At 41.0% G+C, this 10,555-nt stretch overlaps 1 pseudogene; it reads right to left on the bottom strand.

The window, feature by feature from the left end:
• Window positions 1-661: 661 nt before the first annotated feature.
• Window positions 662-9,665, bottom strand: LOC123233308 (annotated as a pseudogene).
• Window positions 9,666-10,555: the final 890 nt, after the last annotated feature.

Genomic DNA, 10,555 nt, shown 5'->3' on the forward strand with positions numbered 1-10,555 from the left:
TTTTAAGTTCTGTTGTATTTAACAACAAAAAAAGGAAACAGTAAATGAACCAAATAATCATGTAAACTTAAAATTCCTAAAATGTCCAATTTACATAACTATTGGGCAACTTCATCAAGTTTTATATATATGAATATATAGAGAGAGAGAAGGAGAGAAAAATTGATATCTGCATATCTATATATAGCTAGATAGATCTATCTGGGACATTAAACTGGATGGCACACAACTGGCATCATCAGAACAGTCCTAGGTTTTTCCTATAAAAACAAAATGTAGAGCCACATGCATGGATATGATCTTTGCAGGTTAGTTTACAGAAAACATCAATTTCTAAACTGTGCTCTATGACTATTCTTTTGGCCCTCTTTCCCCACAAACATATCCAAGCAGTAGCTTGTGCATGATTTTAGGTCTTGTCAGAACTCCCCCACTGCCACCTCCTGCCTGGCCCCACCAGAAGAAACCGTGAAAGTTCACAATCACAGCCTCTTCCTCTTTGTCTCCTCCATTCTCATCACTGTTGCCTTCTTCCCCATTTCATCATTCACCACATCTCTCTGTCCCCTTGGAGGCATCAGAAATTCCAAAATTGCAAAGCAGGTTCAGTATATTCAGTATATATGGTGAACTTTTAAAGTGGTTTGTGACCAGGAAAGGTTCAGCACCTCCCACACACAGACATCGGTCCATTTCCTGTTCTTGGCATCTCTGTATTTTGTTGGTCCAACTCAGAGAGCAACTTTAAAATGTTCGGTGTGGCCATGTCATGGCAGGATTCCACATCCTTTCCAATTCCATGGCTGATCAGAGGTGGCTGAGAGGAGCAATTTTATAAGAGAGACAAACTCATTCTTGTTGTTTTTTGGAAAGTTTTTGTACTCCTCCTGGATTCCCTGGACATTGGAAAGGTAATCCAGTTGTTCAGAGAGTCTGGTAAGTGGCCCGTGGGGGATTGGCCTTATTAGGATTAATTAGCAGCTAAGGACAGGGTAAAGAATAGTGGGTAAGTTTTGGTAGGAATTCTGGGTAGCTGGAGTCAGTTGTTTTTTTCCAATTGCCAAAAGTATCCTGGGGGTTTTTGGCCTAGGGGACTCCTGGTGTTTTCTATTTCCTGGAACACTGAAAAAACCCAGTGGCAGGAGAAGGAGGAGAACAAATTAGAGTATCTGTAATAAATTTGTGGGGGAAATTAACAGAAAGGAGAAATAGAGAAACTGTTTTTCCTCTGGGTGGCTGCTGAGAGGGCTGAGTCATTTTGAGGCCTGCTTAGGCCTAAAGCCTTAACTAGGCCAGAAAGGGCTGGCCATGGGCAGAGTGAGTGAATAACCGAATTGATTAAAAACTGAAAAAGATCTAAGGAGACAGTAACTTAAGTATATAATTAAGAGGAGAGAAAGACTGTTTGCCATTCTGTGTGGCTACAGAGTGAGGCAAGGCTGAGAGGCCTGTCCTTGGGCCCAGAAGCCTGACCAGACCTGAGGCGTAGTAGCTGGTTGAGAGTGAGAAGACTACCAACTGATTCAAGGCTGAAGGAGATTTACAGAGACAGTAAATATATAATTAGAGGATTAATAATTAGCATATATAGTTTGGGGTTTTTTAGTGATAGATAAGGAGTTTTTTTTTTTTTTAAACCCTTGTATTTCGGTGTATTGTCTCATAGGTGGAAGATTGGTAAGGGTGGGCAATGGGGGTCAAGTGACTTGCCCAGGGTCACACAGCTGGGAAGTGGCTGAGGCCAGGTTTGAACCTAGGACCTCCTGTCTCTAGGCCTGGCTCTCACTCCACTGAGCTACCCAGCTGCCCCCAGATAAGGAGTTTTAAGGAGGCTCAAGGGAACTCCTGAGCAGGAAGCAGGTCCATGAGGACCAGAGGGACTGGGATAAATTTAGACCCCTTTTAGATTAGGGAATCTGATTCTCAAGACCTCTGTTTACCTTCCTTACCTTTCCTTAACCTTTAATAGTTATTAAATAGAGGTTTTGTTACATCTATCTCTAGTAGTTATTTTTGCATAGGCCCAAACAAGTTACATGGAGCTTCAGTAGTCATACTGAAAATTGGGCACTTGCCTGATCTATCACAAGCAGTAAAGGAGATACTGGATCCCTATTTCCCCCTAGCTATTCCTATTGTAACATTACTGCCATTAATATTCTTGGCTATTCTTATTTATAACATTTTCTAGGAGAATATTTCTTACAGCCTGAGGAGATGTTATTCCTTAAAATGGTCTCAGCTGTTGGGGAGGTCCCCCCATACAAAAGCTCTCTAGCAATCATCTGTGACAGTTGCCTTGGCAGAATTCGGAGCTACCCTGGTAAGCTCTTTGGTATAATGTCCTTGATTGACTCCGATGGTGTTATAAAAAGTAATAAGGTAATCTGAGTCATCTGAGTAGGGTCAATGAAGGCAATTTGGGTATGAGGAAGGATAAAGGGGATATAGGGAGATTATAAGGTGATTGGAGGAGAATGAAGGTATGGGAAGGTATATAGGAGATAAAGGAAATGGGGTATGTAGGAGAGGCAGCTCAAACAGGTTTATTCTCAGAGGCTTGAGACAGAGAATACAGGGAGGAAATTAGGGCCAGTAAGAAATGTTTAGGTTTGGCTGGAGGGTTTCTCTTGTTAGTTTCTAAAGTCTCTTGAGGGAGAGGTCGAGAGGGCTCCTCCCTGCCAGTCAAACTGATGGCTGGAGGAAGTCTCGGGGAGGTACTTCCTGCCAAGATGGATGCCCCAGTTCTCTCAAGAAATAAAAAGAAAACGATTCCTCCCTCTTTAGCCCTTGCCTCAATCTTCTATACAATGATTCACTAAAGGGTTTGAATAGGTAACAAGGGGATTTATCAATACCAGGGATTAATCCATCCGTCAGAAGGGGGGAGGGGTTCAGGGTTTTCTAACTGCTGCTAGGGAGAGGGGTGAGGTGGGGGATGGGTCGCAGAGAGATTTAGACAGAGAGAGTCTGGCTCTCCCAGTCAGGAATATTTGACTGCCTTTTAAGTAAAGTCTTTATCAAATCATTAAAACTAGGGATAACTTATTTGAGGATACTCTACTAACCTATAGAAACAAAACCCACAATGTCTAATCACCAAGCCCTCCCTTCCACCCAGGACCCAAAGGAAAATCAGGGAAGGGGAGGGATAGAGATGGGAGATCAGGGAGAGGTCCAGAGAAATGAGATAGGTCCAAACTTCCCCAAGACAAAATAAGTGCAGGCCACGGCTGAAGCAATTAGGCCAAAGCAAAAGCCTCCAGCCACAGCGAAAGCCAGAAGGCAAAAGCCTCATCAGTTGGAACTTCACCTCTATTTATAGCTTCAAGTTCTAACTGACTTTCTGAAGATTCTAAGATGTTTAACTGACTTTTAGTGACTGTTAGAAATTACAGAAGCAAAAAGTTTCTGTTAGCCACCTTGCATTACAATGGCCTGTGCCACTTTAGGCACCATGAGAAGAATTCCTGTTGGAAGTTGCTGATGACTGAGATAAGGCATCCTAAATTCATCTTCCTTTATTACTGGCCCCATTTTCATCACCTGAGTTGGGCTCAAAAAAGGTAACTTTTCTTCTATCACCTGGTTTCTTTACTGGAGTCTTTTCTTTTGTTTTTAGCACCAGCTTGGGGGACTTTGAAACCTAGGATCTCTAACATATTTTTAGCTGTATTGCATTTTGCTACCTTCTCATTCCTGCCCATTCCTTTGGCAGTATGGCCACCGACTTTGACCTCCATCACAAACCCCCTGCACCGAGGAAGACCTTCCTCAGTGAGAAGGATATATTCAGGCTCCTTAACTTTTTTGGCCTGCTGGATCTGGGCAAGTCGGCTAATAGGATTCATTCTTTGACCACATATTCTGGGCTTGTCTGTAGTTTAATTATTGATTTTGTTTTCTTTTTAATTAGTGGCGTCACATAGAAAAAAAAAACAAATACTTTATCACATGGGTCAATGGGGATATGATTAGGGATGTAAACTCTAAAGGATCACCCTAGTACAAATACTAATAATATGGAAATAGGTCTTGATCAATGACACATGTAAAACCCAGTGGAATTGCTCATTGGTTATGGGAGGGGGGTGGGAGGAGGGGAGGGAAAGAACATGAATCATGGAACCATGGAAAGTTTTTCTTAATTAATCAATAAATTTTTTTAAAATTAATTAGTGACTTCATTTTCTCAACTATTGGAAGTGGAGGTAATTCCTTTAGTTCCTCAAGGACAGCTATAGCAGCATTTTTCTTTGAAATCTTGCTTTTTCCTTCACCTTCACCCATGAATTTGCCAACTGACACCTTTGTCACAAAACTCTTCATGTGAGGTGGGCCACTCTCCCTGGTGACCTCAACATTCACAGGCAAATTCTGTTTAAGTGTAATCTCAAACACTTGGTTTATTTTAGATTTATTTAGATTTTCATCATCTGGTTCTCTTCCATTCACTTCTGGTTTCTCTGGCAAGGGCTCATGCTGCAAGATCTTCAGTGCCTTTGTAGCTGCATCATGTTTTGCTGCTTGTCTTGTCCGTCCTTTCCCATTAAACTGTTGTCCACCAATAGAAAGTTCAACTTGATAAAGTAAAGATGGGACAGGAAATGGGTAAAAGTACCATGGGATAGGCACCTCCTCTCCTATTATAGTTATAGGTGGACTGCATCCTTGTGTAGGGATCAACAGGCTTGCAAGTTAGATTTTTTTTCCCCAAGTTTCATGCAAAGTGCATTTAGTACAACTGTTGAGGTTACACTGTCTGGATTCCTTCCTTTTTTACGAATAGGGCAGGCTGTTGGTTTAGGAAATTTTGTTCCCTCCAGAGCTTTGGCAGCAGCTGGGTGTTGAGCTAGTTCCTTCAGCTTCCCAGTGCTGATCTCCAAGTGTCAGCTGCACTGTAAACACCTTGAAAAATGGGTGCTCCAGAGACAATGTAGTTTGGTTTCAGTTCAGAGATTTTTATGTGTTGGGAGATGCCTGGATTCCTAGGACTCGTCTTCAGCCAAAGGACTGAAGGATCAGTTAGGCAGCAGTTGTGAGGAGGAGAGGGGAGGGGGAATGACCTGGGGAGGGAAGCAGGCAACAGGGGTTGGGGAGGAAGGGAGTGGGCAGTGGAGTCAGAGGCTGCAGTCACAGGGCAAACACTAAAGAGATTTCGTAATGATCTCTCTCTCTCTCTCTCTCTCTCTCTCTCTCTCTAAACCCTTACCTATCTTAAGGTGATCCTTAATGTATTGGCTCCAAGGCAGAAGAGTGGTAAGGGTAGGCAATGGGGGGGGGGGTGTCAAGTGACTTGCCCAGGGTCACATAGCTGGGAAGTGTCTGAGGTCAGATTTATCCTAGGACTTCCCATCTCTAGGCCTGGCTCTCAATCCACTGAGCTATCCACTGAGCTATCCACTGAGCTACCCAGCTGCCCCACCCCCCTCCATGATCTCTTAATAGCCAAATCTAATGGTCTTTTCTCAATCCCCTTTTTGATCTTTCTGCAGCCTTTAACTCTATCAACCACCCTGTCTTAATACTTTCTTCTTCCTAGGTTCTTGGGACACTACTTTATCCTGGTTCTCTTCCTATTTGACTGCTCTTTGGTTTTCTTTGCTGGAACTTCATCTAGGTCACTCTTTTAAAATGGATGACCCACTTTTCTCTTCACCCTTTATACTATTTCATTTGGTGATTTCATCAACTCCAATAGATCTAACAATCATTTCTATGCTGATTCTCCAATCTACTTATCCAAGCTTAGCTCTTCTTCTGACTTAGTCTTCCATCTCCAATTGATGATTGTATATCTAACCTGGATGTTCTTAACTTGAAATGTCCAAAACCTAACTGATAATCTTTTCCTAAGAACCTTCACCCTCATCTTCACATCTATTTTTGTTGAAGATACCACTAGCCTTTCAGTCACCCAGACTTATAAGTTATATGTCATCCTAGGTGAATCCTCACTCTATCATCCATCCTCATGTCTACACCTACTGTTGCTAAAGCCTATTGATTTCATCTTCATAATATTTCTTGCATAGGTCCACTTCTTTCCTCTGACACTACCACCCCTGTTTTGAAGGCCTGAATCATGTTATGTTTTGACTATTGCAATAGCCTGGTTAGTCTTCCCACCATAAGCCTCTCCATTCCAGTCCACACTTCAAATAGTTCCCAAAAAAATCTTTCTAAATTGCAAGTTTGGCCATCTTGCACTCCTCTTTGGTAAGATCCATGGACTCCCTATCATCTCTAGGATCAGGCTGGCATTCAAAGCTCTTCATCACCTATTCCCCTTCTCACCTTTCCATTTTTCTTACACATTATACCTTCCTGTGCTCAGTGATAGTGACACTGGCCTTGTTTCTGTTTCTTGAACAAGATACAAATTTCCAACTTTGGCTCCTTTTTCTCATTTCTGCCTTCTAGTTTCCCTGGCATCCTTCAAGTTCCAACTAAAATCCCAACTTCCACAGGGAAGTTTTTCCTGATCTGACAATTCTAATGCATTTCATCAAATTTATCCTATATAGTGCTTATCTCTATATAGTGTTTACATATTACCTCTCCCTAGCTCCTTGAGAGCTGTTGTTGTTCGCTCATTGAGTCATGTCTGACTTTTTGTGACATCATGGACCAAAGTATACCAGGGCCCTTCTATCCTGAAATCTAAGTCTAAGCTCATGTTTGTTGCTTACATGATGCTATCTATGCCATCTCTTCATTTTGCCTTCAATCTTTCCAACATCTGGGTCAACTTCAGGGAGTCCTGTCTTCTCACTGTGGCCAGAGTATTTGAGCTTCAGCTTCAGTATTTGGTCTTTGAGTGAATAGTCTTATGGGGAACTCTTATGGGTAACAAATATCACTAGGTTTAGAGAAAGGGGAGAAGGAGGACTGACTGGACAGGGATAACAGACTGGACTAACAAACTGGGGAAACACAAACCCCACTAAAGAACAAGGAATGGGAGATCATGGATTGGCAATTGATACCAACTGCCACCACAGATCCACCTAGCCTGGCAGTCTGTGAAACTAACGAGTAGACTGGGTCCAAAGATTTATAAAGACAGGTTTAATTAGATAAACTTTGGTTTTGAAGGAAGGGAAAGGGATATGGGCAAGTCTCTGGGTCAGGGAAGGAACTTATGTACACTAAGCTATAGGCTATATCAAGGCACAGCTGGACTATCAGGGATGGGAAGGGGATCCTCACTGCTGAGTCCTGTCCAAATCCAGTGATGATACAGCTCTCCCAGGTCCTCAGCCAGTAATCCTTGAGATGCGTAAGGTTAGGAAGTTAATGAATTTAACATCTATTGATTCTGATGACCTAGAAAAAGCTTATGTAGACTCAGATATCCAGAAATGGAAGGAGAAATTTGGAGCTAGGAAAGAGCATGGGATATGGATTATTGATACAGGAAGACCATTTTACTATGCATTGTTAGTACTTACTTATCCTATAACTAATTCTAATCCTGTTAGTATTTATACATTGTTTTTTTATTCCACAAGGAATACAATGTATCCTAACATGTTTGTGTTGTATGTATCTGATTTGATATGTTGCTACTCTGCTATATTGTGTTGCAACATGTTACTGTTGGATGTATGATACCTACCAAAACTTCAGATCTCTTTCAGATCTCCTTTCTTCTTATGATCTTCCTTTTCCCGAAGAAATCTTCTCTTCTCTCCATTTTCCTCTTCTCCTTTTCTCCATCGAAGTTCTTGATAGTATTATGTGCAATGTTTGATGTATATGAGTATGTAATGATACTATTTTTCAAACCATTTAGTCCAAATTGTCCATGATTAATCCTCTTCTTTGGAAATTCTTTTAAAACAAAGTCTCAGACAGTTCAATTTTATAAGTTCATCAGTCTTAGTACAATGTCCATTAATCTTGAATCCTGAATCCTCTTCATCCATCTCCTCTTCCATCCAAACATCCTCTTCTGCTGGAATGGTCCTCTCCTTACTGAACTTTCTGACTGCAGACTCTAATTGGCTAAAGATCTCAATTTACACAATTTCTTCTTCTTCTTCATCTTCATTATTAACAATTTCTACATTTTTATTATCTATACCATGTGCTAATTTAATATGAGAACAATGATACCATGAATCTCTACCTAATACTTTTATAGAAGATGGTGAAACTAACACAACTGTATAAGGATCTGTCCAACTTTGTTCAGTTGCTGATGTTTTGGCAAAATTTTTCATATAGACCATATCAACTGGCTGAAAATTATGAAGAGAATAATTCAATGGACCAGATTGAATTAATACTCCCATATCCTGTAACTCTCTTATCCTCTGCTGAAAAGCATTTAAATATGAAGCAGTTTGGCGATCACCTCCTAAGAGTGATGTATAAATAGCCTTATAAGTCTTTGCTTGTAGTGGAGCATGTCCAAAGAGCATCTCATATGATGATATATGTAGATCTGCTCTTGGTCTAGTATGTAGGTAAAACAAAACTATGGGAAGGATATCTGGCCATTTGAGATGAGTTTCCACACAGTTTCCCAACTATAGTCTTGAGTTCCCTATTCATATGCTCCACCTGACCTGAACTTTGTGGATGATAAGGAACATGATATTTAGGTGTTATCCCTAGATTCTCATAGACCCTTCTAAGGATATCCTGAGTAAAATGAGATCTCTTATCTGAATATATGATTAAAGGTTTACCGAACCTAGGCACAATTTCCTTGAGTGACGCTTTCACCACAAAGCTTGCAGTATTGGTATTTTATGGAAAAGCTTCAGGCCACTTAGTCTATCAACTATCACAAGACAATAATTATATCTTCCAGCTTTGGGCATACAGAAATAATCAATCTGCAAACTCTCAAATGGTCAATATGCTAAAGGTCTACCACCCAAACCTTTCTTTCTGAATGCACTTTGATTGAACTTTTGGCAGATAGAGCAACTATTATAGATCTTATTCGCAACAGTACTTATTCCTGGCGCAACCCATTGTCTCTTGATGGAATCTAAAAATGACCTTTTGTGTGTATAGCTTGACACAAATAGGCATAGAAGTCTTTTGGTAACAATGGTCTTCCTGTATCAGTAATCCATAACCCATGTTCTTTCCTAGCTCCAAATTTATCCTTCCATTTCTGGATATCTGGGTCTACATAAGTTTTTTCTAGGTCATCAGAATCAATAGATGTTAAATCCATTTTGGATTTAACATTGGAGCTTTCTGGGTTGCATACTTTGCAGTGATATCAGCCCTATGATTACCTTTAGAGACTAAATCTCTACCATGAGTATGACCCTGACAGTGAATTACTGCTAGCTATTGTGGCTTGCCTCCAACAACTCAGTTATTATTCCTGCATGCGCTAGTTTCTTTAGTATTGATTGATCTGCTCTCCTTGATGTCCAAGGGACTCTCAAGTCTTTTCCAGCACCACAGTTCAAAAGCATTAATTCTGCAGTGCTCAGTTTTCCTTATAGTCCAATTCTCTTAGTCATGCAATGCTACTGGAAAAACCATAGCTTTGACTATATAGACCTTTGATGACAATGTGATGTCTCTGCTTTTAGCATGCCGTCCAGATTTTGCCATACCTTTCCTTTAGTTTCATGGCTGTAATCACTATCTGTAGTGATCTTTGAGTCCAAGAATACAAAATTTGACATTGTTTCCATTTCTTCTTCCCCCTGTTTGCCAGAAAGTGATGGAATGATGGAAACAGTTGTCAGGATTTTTTTTTTTTAATGTCAAGCTTGAAGCCAGGTTTTACACTCTCCTCTTTCACACTCCAAAGAGGGTTTTTGATTCTTATTCATTTTCTACCGAAAAGGGAATTTCCAGGAACAGTCAAGCAAAGTGGAATTGCATAAAAGCAAGGGAGAAGCTTTAGAATGTTCCTTGGGAGAGAATTCTGAGAGCAACAGAAATCCAGGGGGAAACTGTTGAAACCTCAGGACCTTGGAGCTTGAACTCTGGGTGGGAGGCAGCTCTAGACCATTTCTCCTGATCCTGATATCACCTTTCCTATACAAAGTGATTCCCTACTTGACCAGAAGACTACCTTTTGAATTGAACTAAAGAGATAATGGAGATCCTGATTAGCTGAAAATTCCCTGAAAAGGTTTCTCTGAGAGAGGCCTGGATCAAGCCAGAAGATCATCTGTTCTATACCTACTTACCCTAGAGACTACATTTTATTCATTTAGCCTAGGATAGCCAGCAGTGAAATATTAACAGAGAGAGGGTTCAGGCCATCCTCGGCTTAGCCGAGGACTAAGAGACATCGACTCCTAATCAGGTTCTTTAGAGAGGGAACCCCTGTTACCCTCTTTCCCCAAACCTTGTCCTTGATATCTTTGTAATAAACCTCAACAAACATTTAGGAATGCAGTCAGATTCATTAACAGAAAAGATCAAAGGGAGTTTGGTGGGTGGAGGTCCCCTCCTTACCCCCCAAACCAGGGAGGGCTCTCAGACTCAGGTCATGCTAAACCTCTTGAGTCATCTGCCATTGCTTTCCTTCCAGTAGCAGGTTTTGTTCTGAAGAGCTCACCAA

The sequence above is a fragment of the Gracilinanus agilis genome, chromosome 2, assembly GCF_016433145.1.
Source record: "Gracilinanus agilis isolate LMUSP501 chromosome 2, AgileGrace, whole genome shotgun sequence".
In the NCBI taxonomy this organism is placed as follows: domain Eukaryota; kingdom Metazoa; phylum Chordata; class Mammalia; order Didelphimorphia; family Didelphidae; genus Gracilinanus; species Gracilinanus agilis.